We start from the raw sequence: 17534 nt of genomic DNA, 5'->3' as shown, positions 1-17534 counted from the left end.
AGGCAGTTCTTTGTAATAAAAATAAAGCTGGGGACATCAGTATATCAGATTTTAGTCTGTACTACAAAGCCATAGTGGTCAATATAGCATGGTATTGGCACAAAAACAGAGACATAGACACTTGGAATGGAATTGAAAACCAAGAAATGAAACTAACATCTTACAACCACCTAATCTTTGATAAACAAAACAAGAACTTACCTTGGGGGAAAGACTCCCTATTCAATAAATGGTGTTGGGAGAACTGGATGTCTACATGTAAAAGACTGAAACTGGACCCACACCTTTCCCCACTCACAAAAATTGATTCAAGATGGATAAAGGACTTAAATTTAAGGCATGAAACAATAAAAATCCTCCAAGAAAGCATAGGAAAAACACTGGAAGATATTGGCCTGGGGAAAGACTTCATGAAGAAGACTGCCATGGCAATTGCAACAACAACAAAAATAAACAAATGGGATTTCATCAAACTGAAAAGCTTCTGTATGGCTAAGGAGACAATAGCCAAAGCAAAGAGACAACCTACACAATGGGAAAGGATATTTGCATATTTTGAATCAGACAAAAGCTTGATAACTAGGATCTATAGAGAACTCAAATTAATCCACATGAAAAAAGCCAACAATCCCATATATCAATGGGCAAGAGACATGAATAGAACTTTCTCTAAAGATGACAGACGAATGGCCAACAAACACATGAAACAATGTTCATCATCTTTATATATTAGAGAAATGCAAATCAAAACCACCCTGAGATATCATCTAACCTCAGTGAGAATGGCCCACATCACAAAAATCTCAAAACTGCAGATGCTGGCGTGGATGTGGAGAGAAGGGAAGACTTTTACACTGCTGATGGGACTGCAAACTAGTACAACCTTTCTGGAAGGAAGTATGGAGAAACCTCAAAGCACTCAAGCTAGACCTCCCATTTGATCCTGCAATCCCATTACTGGGCATCTACCCAGAAGGAAAGAAATCCTTTTATCATAAGGACACTTGTACTAGACTGTTTATTGCAGCTCAATTTACAATCACCAAAATGTGGAAACAGCCTAAATGTCCACCAACCCAGGAATGGATTAACAAGCTGTGGTATATGTACACCGTGGAATACTATTCAGCTATTAAAAAAAATGGACACTTCACATCCTTCGTATTAACCTGGATGGAAGTGGAAGACATTATTCTTATTAAAGCATCACAAGAATGGAGAAGCATGAATCCTATGTACTCAATTTTGATATGAGGACAATTAATGACAATTAAGGTCATGGGGGGTAGGGAAGGAAAAGCAGAGAGAGGGAAGGAGGGAGAGGGGTTGGGCCTTGGTGTGTGCCACACCTTTAGGGGGCAAGACATGATTGCATGAGGGACTTTACCTAACAAATGCAATCAGTGTAACCTGGCTTATTATACCCCCAATGAATCCCCAACAGTAAAAATAAATAAATAAATAAATAAATAAATAAATAAATAAATAAAAGCAACAACCATCCACCTCCTGCCTTATTCCTCCCTAATGGATTACTCCAGCTCTGAGACAATCATTTTTAACTTTTTTACTTGTAGTATATATTTTTCTTGTAGTTTATCTCCATTACATGCTCGAATGGAAATTCTTAAATTTCTTTTCTACATATTATTTGTTGACTTCTTTCCTTGAAGATGAAGACTTGTCCTTCTCTATACTTCTGTTCTCCTTTCAATATGATTATAGCACAATTTTTTGATTAAATAAATATTCAGTGCTTACATCATTGTGATTGTATATATTGTACATGGCTTAGCAATGTGATATATTGCTACGATATATCTTTTCATGAACTCTGTAATCTTTCTTGAGCATTTGAGTAAAGAGTTACATGCTCTTGCCTTGTTTTCTTTTCCTTTTTGTCTCTTTTTTGCTTATTTTAATAGATTTAGGGGTAAAAGTTGAAAAGTAAAAACATGTATATATTGTGTAAAGGTGAAGTCTGGGCTTTGAGTCTACCCATCACCCAAATAGTGTATATTGCATCCAATAGATAATTTTTCATACCTTATCCCTTCCAAGCCTCTCCACTTTTAAGTCTCTAGGGTCTATATACCATCCTGTGTGTACAATATGTAGCGCACAGCTTAGCTCCCACTTATGAGAACAGGCAGCATTTATTATTTTTTTTCCTGAGTTATTTCACCTAGGAGTTCCATCTAAGTTACTTAAAAAGACAGTATTTCATTCTTTCTTATGGCTGAGTAGTACTATGTGGTGTGTATAAATATATATACACATGCAGAGGTGCCAAAAAATGTACACACATTTTAAGAAAGGAAAAAAAACTATATTAAAATTGTAGTATTCAATATATGCTGATAACAAAAGATGAATACAAGTCACCTCTTATAATTGCAGAAGTCAAATGTGACTGAGTATTAGGTTGTACTGGTTTACATTCCCACCAATAGTGTGTGACCATTCCCTATGAACCATATCTGCACCAACATCTATTGTTTTTTTTTTTTTTTTTTTTTGAGACAGAACCTCAAGCTGTCACCCTGGGTAGAGTGCCGTGGCATCACAGCTCCCAGCAACCTCCAACTCCTGGCTTAAGTGATTCTCCTGCCTCAGCCTCCCAAATAGCTGGGACTACAGATGCCCACCACAATGCCTGGCTATTTTTTGGTTGTAGTTGTCATTGACAGTCCTAGGCTGGATTCAAACCCGCCAGCTCTGGTGTATGTGGCTGGCGTCTTTGCCACTTGAGCTACAAGTGCCGAGCCAACATCTATTGTTTTTGACTTTTTAATAATGGTCACTGTAATTGGAGTAAGATAATATCTCACTGTGGTTTTAATTTGCATTTCTCTGGTGATTGTGATGTTGAACATTTCGTCATGTATTTTTTTTTTGCCCTTTGTTTCTCATTTAAAAAAAATGCCTGTTCATGTCATTTGCCCACTTTTTAATGTTTCCTTTTTTCCCTGAATTGTTTGAGTTCCTTGTTGAATAGAAGTAGTGAAAATGGGCACACTTGTCTTGTTCTAATTCTCAGGGGAAATGCTTTCACTTTCCTTCATTCAGTATAATGTTGGCTGTGGGTTTGTCTTATATATGACCTTTATAATTTTGAGGCATGTTTCTTCTATACTGAGTTTTTTGTTTGTTTGTTTGTTTTTTGAGACAGAGCCTCAAGCTGTCACCCTGGGCAGAGTGCTGTGTCATTACAGCTCACAGCAACCTCCAACTCCTGGGCTCAAGCGATTCTCCTGCCTTTGCCTCCCAAGTAGCTTTGAGGTTTTTTTGTTTTTTTTTTTAATCAAATGGATACTGGATTTTATTGAATGCTTTTTCTGCATCTATTGAGATGATCATATGGTTTTTGTTTTTAATTATGTTTATGTGGTGAATCACATTTATTGACTTGAGTATGTTGAATATCCTTGCAACTTGGGATGAAACCCACTTTATCATGGTGAATTACTCTTTTAAGATGCTGTTGAATTTATTTATTTATTTATTCTTTTTTGGAGACAGAGTCTCGCTTCATCACCTTCACTAGAGTACCATGGCATCACAGCTCACAGCAACCTCAAATTCTTGGGTTTAAGCAATTCTCTTGCCTCAGCCTCCCACATAGGTGAGACTACATAGTTGGGACTACAGGCGCCTGCCACAATACTTAGCTGTTTTTAGAAGTGGGGTCTCACTCTGGCTCAGGCTGATCTCCAACCTGTGAGCTCAGGTAATAGACTTGCCTTGGCCTCCCAAGTGCTGGGATTATAGCCATGAGCCATTGCGCCTGGTCTGTGCTGTTGGATATATTTGTGAATATTTTATTGAGTGATTTTGCATCTATGTTCATCAAAGATATTTGTCTGCAATTTTCTTTGTTTTTGGTTGCACCCTTTCCTGGCTTTGGCATGAGAGTGATACTGGTTTCACAGAATGAGTTAGAGAGGATAACCTCCTTCTTGGTCTATTGGAACAGTTTCAGTAGGATTGGCACCAGTTCTTTGTACATCTGGTAGAATTTGGCTATTAATCCATCTGGTCCTGGTCTTTTTTGGGGTGGGGGAAGGGAGAATTTTTATTACTGATTCAGTCTTGGCACTCACTATTGGTCTCTTCAGCATTTCTCTGTCTTCTTCGTTCAGACTTTGGAGGTTATATGTTTCTAGGAATTTGTCTATTTCCTCTACTTTTTCTACTCATGAATTTAGAGATGTTCATAGTATTCTCAGATAATCTTTTGTGTGTCCGTAGTATCAGGGGTAATGTCTACTTTTACATTTCGGATTGAACTTATTTTCTCTCCCTTCTTTTCTTGATTAATCTCCCTAGTAGTTTATCAATTTTGTTTATCTTTTCAAAGAACCAATTTTCATTTACTCAATGCTTTGTATTATTGCTTTTTTAGTTTCAATTTCATATTTTACTTAGTTTGGCTCTGATCTTTGTTATTTCTTTACTTTTTTTGGAAACAGAGTCTCAAACTGTCACCCTGGGTAGAGTGCCATGGTGTCATAGCTCACAGCAACCTCCAACTCTTGGGCTTAAGCGATTCTTTTGCCTCAGCTTCCCAAGTATATGGTACTACAGGTACCAGCAAAAACAGATATGAAATCATATCATCTGTGAATATTTTTGCATCAATATTCATTACAGATATTGGTTCTTGTAATTTGTGTCTTCATTATCATTTTGTTCAAAAATTTGGTAATTTATTTCTTAATCTCATCTATTACCCAGCTATCATTCAGCATGGTGTTATTTAGTTTCCATGATTTTGTATGAGTATACAGATTCCTGTTTTTACTGAGTTCAACTTTTATTCCATGATGGTCGAGAAGATGCAAGGAATAATTTCTGAGCCATAGGCGCCACCCAGAGAAGATGCAAGGAATAATTTCTATTCTTTTAAATTTGCTGAAGCTAGACTTGTGACCTAAGGTGTGATCAATTTTGGAGGATGTTCCATGGGCTGATGAGAAGAATGTGTATTCAGTTTCGTTAGGATGAAATGTTCTGTGGATGTCTGTTAAATCCAAACGTTGAATGGTTAAATTTAAGTCTATAATTTCTTTGCTTAGTTTCTTATTGGAGGATTTATCCAACACTGCCAAAGGAGTATTAAAATCTCCAACTATTACAGGGCTGGAGGAAATCAAGTTGCTCATGTCTTTAAAGTCTCTCTTATAAATTCAGGTGCATTCTGGTGGGGTGCATAAATGTTAATAATTGAAATCTCATCATGTTCAGCATTGGCCTTAACAAATATGAAGTGATCATCCTTATCTTTCCTTACTTTTGCTGGTTTAAAGCCTATTGTATCTGTGAATAAAATTGCAATGCCTGCTTTTTTCTGATTTCTATGTGCCTGAAATATAGATGACCATCCCTTCACCCTGAGTCTATATTTATCTTTTAAGGTAAGATGAGATTCTTGCATGTGGCAGATATCTGTCCTGAATTTTTGTATCCAGTCAGCCATGCTGTGCCTCTTTAGAAGACAATTGAAGCCATTCACATTAATTGAGAGTATTGATAAGCCTGGGAGTATTTTGGGTGTCGATTTTTTCAAAAGTCCAGTGGACATTTTTAACTCTTTTGCCTCTGTGGAAGTTGGAGTTTGATCCAAAGTTTCTGAGTGAGTTTACTTTGGTGGTAGAGGATTGTGACAATCATTATGTAGGATAGGTCTGAGAATATCTTGGAGAGCTGTTTAGTTATGGCAAATTTCTTCAACATGTGAATGTAATTAAAGTATTTAATTTCTTCATGAAATTAAAGTAAATGAAAACTAAATGAAACTCAGTTTAGCTGGATATAGGATCCTGGGTTGAAAGTTATTTTGTCTTAGAAGATTAAATGTTGATGACCATTTCAAACTTTCTAGTTTGAAAGTTTTTAGCAGAGAGATCTGCAGTCATTCTAATATTCTTCACCTTGTAGATTATGGTTTTCTTATGTTTGGCTGCTTTCAGAATTTTCTCCTTCATATTAACTTTGGCAAAGTTAATTATAATGTGCCTGGGAGATGTTTTATTTGGGTTGAGTCATGCTGGGGTTCTGAAACTGCATCTGAATTTCAAAATCTCTTACCATGTTTGGGAAGTTCTCTTCAATTATTTCAATAATAATTGCCATCCAAATTCAATTATTTCTTGCAGTAGAGCATCTGTGCCTTTCAAAGCAACCTTGTCGCCTTCAGGAATTCCTATAAAGAGAATATTGGCTTTCTTCAAATTATCCCAGAGCTCTTTGAGAGAATGATCTGTTTTTGCTCTCCACTCCTCATCCTCTTTGAGCATTTGGGAGCATTCAAAAGCATTATCTTCCATGTAAGAGATCCTTTCGTCTACCTGCTTTATTCTGTTACTGAGGGATTCTACTGTATTTTTCAGATCTTTGAGGGCTGCAAGTTCTTGCCTCAATGTGTCAAAATCTTTGGTGATTTTGTCTTTGAATTCATTGAATTCTTGAGACAACTTTTGAATTACTCCTTGAAATTCTAATTCCATCTCCACCTCCATTCTGTTGATCTTATTTGCCATCCAAATTCTGAACTCAATTTCTGACATTTCAGCCATTTGTTTATGAATGGGATCATCCAGTGTGTCTGTTTTGTCATTTCTTGGGGGGAGTTGATCTACTTTGATTATTCATGTTGCCAGAGTTTTTCCACTGATTCTGCCCCATGATTATTTTTCACTGTTTGGCTAGATGGGCAGGTAAGGTGAAATTGGTTTGGGGGATCCTGGAGTTGTGGTTAACCAGCCCTTTGCCAAGGATCTGGGACTGGTGACTGTAGCTTTTCCCCCTATAGCTTTGCAAAGGACCCGCACGGTATTACAGTCTGAGGCTCTAGGGACCTACTTGGTGTGGTGGGGGTAGGTGGCTTTGTCTTGTATTCAGCTGATTTTTCTGATCCTAGTGGTTCAGTGATTCTGGATTGAAATCTCAGCTGTGGAGAAATACAAGCAACTAAGACACCCCGACCTCAATGGGCAAAACCTGGGAGAGGAAAATCAAGCCTTCTCATTGCCACACAACCAGGGTACCACTCAAGAGGGTTCTTGGGTGATTGGCCCAGGTTAGAAGTTCCAAACCAATTGACCCAGTCAGTACCAACTCTCAAGTGGGAGAGTTCAAATGGTCTCCAGCAGTGGACTACTGGCTGCTCAAATATGACTCACTCTGGTGCTCTGCAGAGTCAGAAAGGCCCGTCCAGTAGCAGAGTTGGACCAGGGGGCTGGTATCTCTTCCCTACCTTGCACCTCTTTCATGCCCAGTGTCTGGTAAGCCCACGGGGCTGTGGTCCTGCTTCCTCCAATAAGCAAATGTGCCAGGGCTTTGCATCTGCCAGAGTCAAAGGAAAGTCAATACCCCCTCAGCCTGGCCACCACCCTCTGCCACCTCTCAGCTGGAGGAGGTGAGGCTAGCCTGCCTTGGGTACTTAATGGCAACTGGAGAGTGTTCCACCTCAGCTCAGTCCAAACCTGAGGAAAACAAGTCAGCAAATTATTTTCTCCCTCAGCCACTGTGCTTTGCCCCAGCCACCTTTCTGCAGCACTGGTATCCCTATAGGGGGAGGTCTGGCTTCCTCTGGCAGTCCTCAGAGTTGGGGAGGTGTCTCTCCAAGATTAGACCCTGGCGGGATTGCTCTACTATTGCTGAATCTTTGTGGGAGGTGTCCCTATGCAGCTCCCAGGTGGCTCCCACAGACAGGGAGGTGGCTGTAGCGGCTGCTCCAGGAGCACTGATGTATGGCTGCAGCAGCAGCAGGGCACTCAGCATGCGGTTCTGGCAGAGGTGAGCACCCCAAGGCTCTGAGTGTGTGGTGGCTCTGGCAGGGAGGAGCTCATGGCAAGTGGCTCTGGCTGGGTGGAGCATGAGCCGCAGGGCACAGGATGTGTGACTCTGGCAGGGCTGAGTGCATGATGAGGGGCTTTGGCTGGGCAGAGCGCCAGCTCTGGCAGAGTGGGGCACGCTCAGTTCTGGCAGGGCAAGACATATGGCTGACAAGCCTCCTCCTGCAACTGGTTTGCACTTTTGCAGAGCCAAGTCCAACAGCCTTCCCCCTTTGTCTGCACTGCTACTGGGCTCACTGTTACAGTGTAGTTTTTCTACCACAGCCCTGTACTGCCCAGACCTGGCAATGAACTGCTGGGTTTAGGCTTCTGGACCATCAGGCAAGGGGGAGAGGGTGGACTAGAAGTTCAAAATGGCAGGGAGAACATTAGTTCAACTTTCATGTCTGGCAAGAGAGTGCTCAGGGTCATAGCAGGGTCTCTCTGGGTAAGTATTCCCCATTTCCTGCAACTCTCTCCTGTGGGGTGAGACAAGAGGTGCTCAGTTCACCTGTAGAAAATCTACAGTGAGCCAAAAAGAAAAAAAAAAAAAAACACCTTTGGGAGAGGTGGTGGATACTTTTCCTTTGGAATGAGTTTTGTACCTGAAATTTGCTTTCTTGGAGTTGCAGCTTGCCTCAGCAGAGGTGATGTGCAGTTATCACTCTTCTCTCTCAGCTCAGCTCCCAGTGTTCAGCATTGTTGAGTACTTTCTGGTCACAATCCTTCCCTCTGGATGGGTGCTTCTGTTGAAAGCTGGCTATAGGGGGAAAGCAAAGCTATAGGGGGAAAAGCTACAGTCAGCCATCTTGCCCCCTTCTCTTTCTTTATTTTTAAAGAACTTATTTTCCATTCTTTTTGAATGCTCATTTATCTACAAGTGAGACAATTCCATTTACTCTTTCACAAAATCACAGAAAGGCCAATTGAGATTAATTTGGAGATGATGAGGTAATGGAGAAGACCATTTAGAATATACATTGAATCAAAATTGGACTGCAGGGCGGTGCCTGTGGCTCAGTAGGTAGGATGCGGGCCCATATACTGAAGGTGGCAGGTTCAAACCTGGCCCCAGCCAAACTGCAACAACAAGAAAATAGCTGGGCATTCTCGGGGGGCACCTGTAGTCCCAGCTACTCGGGAGGCTGAGGCAAGAGAATCGCCTAAGCCCACGAGTTGGAGGTTGCTGTGAGCTGTGATGCCACAGCACTCTACTGAGGGCGATAAAGTGAAACTCTTTCTTAAAAAAAAAAAAAATTGGACTGCAAACAACAAATTCCTGATAAAAGAACCAGCAGCTCAGAAGAAACCAAGTACTGACAAACACCACTTTCTCTCATACTCCATACAAAAGGTATCAACCGTCACCACTGTGCCTCACACTCCAGACAAATGGTACCAGCCACTTTTCCTCATCCAGACAGGTGGAATCACAATATAAAAACTCACCAGACAAGTGGTCAAACAATCAAACACAAACAATATAGGGAAGTCCCAACACAAACAATATAAAATGCCATGGCCTATAAATAAAATGGGAATTTAACACCATTCTCTTTCCCAATTTTTTTCCAAGGGACTTTGAGAAGGGGCTTCCTTATGTTGCAACAGAATTCGCAAATAACAAACGAGCAATATAGGGGATCCTCAACACGAAAATGCCAGGGCCTATCAAATGTGAATTCAAAGAGGATGAATGCCATCCTAATGGCACCTCGGATGATGCCTCAAATACCCTACCTTAGGACTGGAAGATTCACAAATGGAAATCAAAAGGAGATAAATATCTTAAATGGTGAGAGGAATCCAAATGGAACCCCACATGCCTGGAAGGTTAAAAACTATTCCTAAATAAGAGGCCTAATCCCCACATACCATGGGCCTCAAATGGGGGCCTGATCCCCCCATTCCCTGGGAAACCCTCTCCAAATTGTGGCCTAGGCACCACATTCCCTGGGAACCTCAAATGAGCTCCAAATTTAAATAATTTCCCTAGTTCCACTCAACATCATGACTTCCACCCCCAAATGGCACCTCCAAGTAAACAAAACCAACAGGCAGATCTGAACCCCTCCATACGGTGGAATCAAGGTCTCAGTGTGCACATAGGGGACCTTACTCGAACAATGGCCAAGGCTATCCAGACATTTCTAGATTTGTTTCCTTTGTCACTTAGTTCAGGTGAGCTATGATGTCTACTTTAGGAATACAGAGAAGGGAGTTCTCTGGAGCTAAAACAGGCTGTGGCAGCTGCTGGGGGCATCCCTTGCTCCTTTCTACTTGTGAAGAGCCACAGCTTGGACCCTGACTTTTCCAGTAGTTGCACAGTGCCGGTCCACTGGGATGGGCCCTGGTGGGCCCACTCAGGGGTTTGAGGAGACCCACAGAAGTTTGAGGATAAGGAACGGATGTTTATTAATTTGCTAGCAAATGAGGAGGCTGGTAAATTACTGTCTCAAAATACCAGCATCCTCTCCTTTTAACATTCCTTGTAGGGTTGGTCTAGTGGTGAAAACTCCCTTAGCTTTTGCTTGTCTGGGAAAGACTTTAATTTCTCCTTCATTTATGAATATTAGTTTTGCAGAATACAAAATTCTTAACTGACAGTTATTCTGTTTAAGAAGGCTAAAATTAGAACCCAGTCCCTCCTACCTGTAATGTTTCCACTGAGAAGTCTACTGTTAGTCTGATGGGATTTTCTTCATAAGTTATTTGAACCTTTTGTCCCATAGCTTTTAGGGTTTTTTCCTTCGCTTTGACTTTAGATAATCTGATGACTATATGCCTTGTGAAAGACTTTTTTGCAATGACTTTCCCAGGAATTCACTGAGTTTCTCATATCTGTATATCTAAATCTCTAGTTACCAGAGATGTTTTTATCAATTATTCCTCAAATAGGTTTTCTAAACTTTTTGTTTCTTCTTCTCTTTCCTCAGGATTACTTATGATCCTTAGTTTTATACATTGTACATAATTATATATTTCTTAAAGAATTTGTTCTTCTAATTATTTTTTTTATTTTTATCTCACTAAGTTAATGCTAAAGACTTGTCTTCAAGCTCTGAAATTCTCTCTTTTGCTTTGCTCTGAAATTCTTTCTTCTGCTTTGTCTAATCTATTGTTAAAACTTCCCAATGTATTTTGTAATTTCCTAAATGAGCCTTTTATTTTTAGAAGTCCTATTACTTTTTAAAAAATATCTATCTCTTTAGTGAGATTTTCATTCATACCCTGAATTACTTTTTTGGTTTCTTTGTGTTGGTTTTCAACTTTCTCTTGAATCTCATTGAGATTTCTTACGACCCATATTTTGAATTCTTTATCTGTCACTTCACAATTTTCCTTTCTGTTGCTGGAGAGCTAGTGTGATCCGTTGGGTATATTGAAATTGTTTTATTCATACTGCCAGAATTCTTATGCTGGTTCTTTCTCATGCGGAGAAGCTGTTACTTCTTATTTTAGAATTTACTTTCATTTAGATGGAACTTTTTTTTTTTTTTAGACATAGTCTTGCTCTGTTGCCTAGAGTAGAGTGCCATGCTGTCATCACAGCTCACAGCAACCTCAAACTCTTGGGCTCAAGAGATCCTCCTGCTTCAGCCTCCTGAGTAGCTGGGACTATAGGCACCCACCACAATGCCTGGCTAGTTTTTCTATTTCTGGTAGAGATGGGATCTTGCTCTTGTTCAGGCTGGTCTCAAACTCTTAAGCTCAAGTGATTCACTGGCCTCAGCCTCCCAGAGTGCTAGGATTACATGTCCAGCACACCCAGCTTGGATGGGATTTTTTTTTTTTGTTTGTTTGTTTTTATTTCTCCTTCTAGAAAGTGTGAGTATATTGTATGTTGTATTTGGTTGTTTGGTTTTAATTTTGGGTAATTTCAGGGGATCAAGGCTCTGTATGAGTTCCTTGAGTATAAAAGTCTTTGTGCGATGACTTTCTCAGAGGCTACTGGGTACATGAATAGGCTTGCTACATTCCATAGAAGAAGGAATTTTGGAGGTCCCAGGAATCTTATGTCATTCTCCAGCACTGTGCCCTTCAGAGAAAGTATAAATTGGGTTGTGGTTTTCAGCCTCCAGGGCCAAGTAGGTGGTACTTACAGGTAAGAGCCAGCTGTGGCAAAAGCTAGTGGGTAGGTGTTTGAGCTTTGTTTACCATGAAGGGTTCTCTGTTGTCTCGGGCAATAGACTAGTCTATGGTAGGCAAGCAGTCCCCTTCCTTATCATGCTGCCGTCCTGTGGCTTGTGACTCTCAGTTCAGTCAAATCCTCTCATTTATCTCCACCCCACAATGTTGCTGAGAGCTGTGAAGAATATCTTTCCCACAGATCTCTGCATAAATAGTTTCAGACCAGAACTTCTTTTCTCAGCCCCAGATAGCTTTTGCACCTTGCCTATTTTGCCTCAGTGGGGAATACTATAGTTCTTTGTAAAGAGAGGGAGGTGCCTTGCCTTTCAGCACTTGCAGGTAAGTACCTGCTGTGATGTTGCTGTTAATGTGGGTCAGCCCGACCTTACACCCTTTGTGGAGTGTTCAGGTGCCAGCTGTGGTAGACTAGATTTGGCAGTCTGTAGGCCACAGATCCTTGGATGGCATGCTTGAGTCCTGGGGGGACCAGACTGAGACCAGGCTGGTGAACTTGTCCACAGCCTCCCTGGGGTCAGATGCTGGCTGTGATTGAGAGCGGTGGGGTGATCTCCTGGTCAGCAGAATACTCAGGCAGGGGAGGGCAGGTGCACTGCACGCCCACACCAGGGTAGTGGGTCCTTCTCCATGCCCTCAGCAGAGGCATGAAGCTGTGGGATGCACAGACTCCTCATACCTTCCTCCCTCAGCAGTGGCAATTTTCTCAGTCCTTCAAAGACACAAAAATGTCTGGATTCTTAGCTCCCTCCCTACCCCTCCAGTAGTGGCAGTGTCTATGGAGGCAGCTCAAACTATTGCAGGCTGGGCTCCCAGAATAGCTGCAGTTTGCAGCTAGATAGTTCAAATTGGGAAGGGGCGGATGTGCCCTAGACTTGCCTCCAGAATGGGTGGATTCCTCTCAGTAGAGGCTGGGGTTGTGAATTGCTCATGCTGGCTTCCTTCATTGGTGGCAGCAGTTTCTCTCCTTGGGGTGCCTATCTCCAAAAGTGCCTTATATTCCCAAAAGTGCCTATCTCTCTCCTTGGCTCCCTCAGTGGCCCTGTGGCTGTGGCTGTGGTGGCAATAGTGTAGGCATTGGCCCCAGAGTAAGACCTTTGGGCCCTGAGATTTTTGAATGACTCAGAGCTCAAAAGCCTGTTAGGGGCCTTATCTGATTTTGAGCAATGCTTCTGTGTATTCTCTTAGGTAGCTCTTTGCCTTAGTCTGAGGGCCCACAAGGGCCCAGGGGTTCTTCTTTAGCTGTTTTTTTTAAATCACTGGCAGGAGTGTGGAAACCTAGGAATTTCTCACTGGTGTTTTCCCTGCATCAGGGAGCATCTCCCATCTTTCCACTGATGCTGGGAAAGCAGTGTCTGGCTTTGCTCCTCTCTGCTTTCCTGATTCCTGCTGCTTCTCTGGGACTGCCTTTTTAATGCATGAATGTCTATCTACTCACTGATTTTGATCGCTCTCCATGGGAGAAGTGCACCCTAGCTGCATTTAGTCAGCCATCTTGATTCAGAACCCTGACTTGGTTTCTACTAATTTATCCCCACTCCTTCCACAAAACTCAGGCAATCAATCAATTCTGATTTTTTTATAGAGCACTCCAGCTTTTCTCTCCAATCTGGATTAGCTCCTCTCAGTGCCTGTTACCTAGTCATCCTTTAGGAGAATCCCCACTTCCCTGTGAGAACTCCCCTGCTCCCTGGATCTCATATATGCCAGGAAAGGTTTGCAATCAGGGATGTGAAAGGTTACAGAGCCAAAGATGAAAGATTATTCTGATGCGAGATGAAAGGAAAACAGATACCCAGTTTGTGCATTTAAAATGACTTTACTCCACCTGGGTGCAGGTGGGATAAGATTTCCAACCAGGCTGGGAAGAAATCCACACGTGGGTAATGTGAACGGGGAGGTTTTAAAGGTCAGAAATGTGGGAGTGGGGACATTCCCTTTCCTGGGTTGGACCCTGTTATAAGGGTGGGAGTTGGCACATTTACTTTTCCCAGGTGGGACATGTGGTGGGGTAGAGTAGGCGGTTGACCCATTCACCTTTCATAGGTGGAACATCAAGTGGGAGAGGGTTGCAGGTTGATTCCTTTAGGCAGATACACCCAATTTGGCGGGGTTTGACCCTATCATCATGCAGAGCTACTCTAGGCATGATGGGATACGTGCTCATTGTAGGAATTAGATGTCACATAATTGTGCAAGCATCTTGGAAAAAGGTCTGTAAGAAAGTGATGGAGCAGAGAAATCATGATGCAGCCTTGCTGGATCCCTCTTGGATGGATAAGGTGGAGCTTGCAGGGAACCTGAGATCCAGGCACATTCAGCTGTTGATATGGGACTGTGACATGGATGGTCAGGGAGAGGGCTAGGAAGTGGTTCCTCTCTGGGTCCATGGTCAAGCATCATGCAGTAGGCCGGCAGCTGCGGTTGGACAGCAAGGCGAGGAGAAGAGCTGGATGCAGAGCAGGGAGGGCAAGGAAAGGTCAGAGGGTCCAGACACCTCTATGTCTTTTTGTTTCCATATCTGAATGAAGACCACCTGCTTCACTTCTGCTCCTCAGTCTCACGCAAGCTCTATTTGGAAACTTGAACCCAAAAGCATTAGAGAGGGGGACACTGGGAAATGTTACATGTTTTTCTTTTAAGATTTTGGTTTCCATTTTAAATTGCATCTTCATGAAGTGACAGGAACACAATTGTGCACACCGTATCTCTGTCTCTCTTGGATGTAGTCACTCATTTTTATAAAGCACACCACAGAATAGCTTCCTAAGAAAAGATGCATGAATACGAATTTGTAGAGAGTCCCATGTCTGAAAATAGCTTTTTTTCTATCCCAAATCCTGATGAGTAATTTTGCTGAGTATTGCATTCTGTAGTTAAATTAAGTTTTCCTCAGAATTTTGAGGACTTTAGTACATTTTCTGTTAGAAGTCTTTTATTTTTTAAACCCATATACAATTATCTGTTAGAAGTCTTATGCCACTCTGATTCCTGTGTTTGTGGGGAGTGACATTTTTTTCCTCTCTGGAAGTTTTTATGACCTTCACTTCATTCCTGATATTCTGAGATTATAAAATGATATACTCCATAGAGGTGGGTTTGGGTTTGCTAATCAGTCATTGTGATTGGTACATGGCCTTTTAGTTTGAAAATTGATATCAGGGCGGCCCCTGTGGCTCAGTAGATAGGGCGCCGGCCCCATATAATGCAGGTGGTGGGTTTGACCCCAGCCCTGGCCAAACTGCAACAAAAAAATAGCCAGGCATTGTAGCAGGCACCTGTAGTCCCAGCTACTCGGGAGACTGAGGTAAGAGAATCGTTTAAGCCCAAGAGTTGGAGGTTGCTGTGAGCTGTGACACCACGGCACTGTACCCAGGGTGACAGAATGAAATTCTGTCTTGAAAAAAGAAATTCATATCAATCAACTCTGGGTCACTTTGTTATATATATATTTTTTATAATTTCTACCCCTTATTATTATTTTTTAGTTTTCTACCTTTTAGAAATTCTATTAGTCAGATCATAGACTAATCCTCTAATTTTTTATACAGTATGTGTCATCACTTTATCTTTCTGTTCTACTTTGGGAAATTTTGCTCTATTTTTTAAAGTGTCTTTCTGATCCTTGGAATATTCTTTTTATAGCACACTATTCATGTTTCATTCATTTATCACTCTGATGAGTCTAAGAATATTAGTTACAGTTGTCAGTGGCTTTTATTAACCATTTCCTCTTCTGTCCCTGATATTTTTTCTTTTAAGCCTTTTCCTTCTGATTTTGTCTCAGTCTTTATACAAATGTTTGTGATGCTTTGTTGTTCTACATATATAAGATTAGGACACTAAAAATTCAAACAAAAAAGCTCAGCATAGGGCAGTGCTTGTGGCTCAGTGGATAGGGCATCAGCCCCATATACCGAGGGTGGAGGGTTGGAACCTGGCCCTGGGCAAACTGCAACAAAAAATAGCTGGGCATTGTGGCAGGCACCTATCGTCCCAGCTACTCGGGAGGCTAAGGCAAGAGAATCGCCTAAGCCCGGGAGTTGGAGGTTGCTGTGAGCTGTGACACCACAGTACTCTACTGAGGGTGATAAAGTGAGACACTGTCTCTAAAAAGAAAAAGCTCAGTATACATGACTGAGACATATTGTCGGGTGTCATTCAGTATAGGCAGAGAGAGAGTTGAGGTTTGTTTTAGAGGTACCCCAAACATCTGTATTGTTTAGTTTTTTCCTTTAGAGCCTGTAGTAGGTCACATTATTGGCCCAATAGTCACACCTTTTGCTATAGAACTTTGCAGTTTCTCCCTTAAGGGAACGGAGTACCTTCCTGTGCCTTTGTTGTGGCTAAGTGCCTTGCTTTGGTTACTAAAATAAGATGGAACAATAGTGTGCAAGTTCCGGAGTTGGCTTTGAGAGGTTTGCACATTTTTGTTTGCTTTCTTGCTCTTCTGCCATTACCAAGACTGGTAATGCCCTGGCAGCCTGCTGTTTGGAACAGGATGAGAGCCGTGTGGAGCAGAGCTTGCCCAGCCAAGCCACCCGGCTGAAGGCTTGCTGTTGCATGCCACTGCGGCTTGTAGCTATTTGTTCTGCAGCACTGGTGTAGCAATCACTGACTAATTCCCCAGAGCCACATTCCCCAGGGAGGAATCCCAAAACCTCGAGGCAGAGAGTAGAACGAAAACTTCAGGGAGCTGAGTTGGCACAGAGGGTGGCAGTCTTCCTGTTCAGCTTGCACACTTTGTGTGCTCCCTCAGCCATGCCTGAATTCTCCAAGTCCAGATGTTCTCTGGTTCAGCTTATCCCAGAAATAAACTTGTCTTCTGCCAGTGTAGGGAAGGGATTGTCACCTGACTGTGTGCACGAAGGCAGAGAATGGGGTGAACCAAGCGATTTTTAAATTAGTGTTTATTCCTCCCCTTAGGTCAGTGGTTCTCAAACTTCCTAATGCTGTGATGTATTTTCACTGTTACAAAGGGGTCGCAACCCACAGGTTGAGAACCGCTTAGATTCTTAGCAGTTGGTGCCTCAGATCCATGGTATGTAGTTATTATCACTTTTCAGTGCATTTTAATGGGACTGAGCACATGCCCTGTCTCAGTCTCTTATTTTTTCAACATTGACTTAATTGTGGGCATTTATTCTGCAATATGATTTTGTGTATCATTGTAGAAGGTCCATATGTCTTGATATTTTGTTTGTAACTGATGTTAATTTTATTTTCTTGGAACATGACATTGATAGAGTAATGTAGAGATAATTGACAACCTTACAATGTTAAGACATTCTGACAATGAATAGAGCATATCTCTCCTTTTATTCAGAACTTCTACTGTGTCTTTCTGAGCTATGGGCAAAGAGGCACATGGATTATTATGCCTTTAAAGAGAAGCACGTCTTGTTCCTTCTCTTTCTTCCTTGCTGCTGGCTGGATTGTCAATGTAACTATGGAGTTTGGCACAATGGTTTTTGCATCACTGAGTGATCTTGGGAATGGAGGCAATACATAGTAAAGTAATAAGTAAGAAGGGGCTGTGACTCCTCACCC

The sequence above is a fragment of the Nycticebus coucang genome, chromosome 8, assembly GCF_027406575.1.
Source record: "Nycticebus coucang isolate mNycCou1 chromosome 8, mNycCou1.pri, whole genome shotgun sequence".
Taxonomy (NCBI): Eukaryota; Metazoa; Chordata; class Mammalia; order Primates; family Lorisidae; genus Nycticebus; species Nycticebus coucang.
This window is presented reverse-complemented; position numbering follows the sequence as displayed.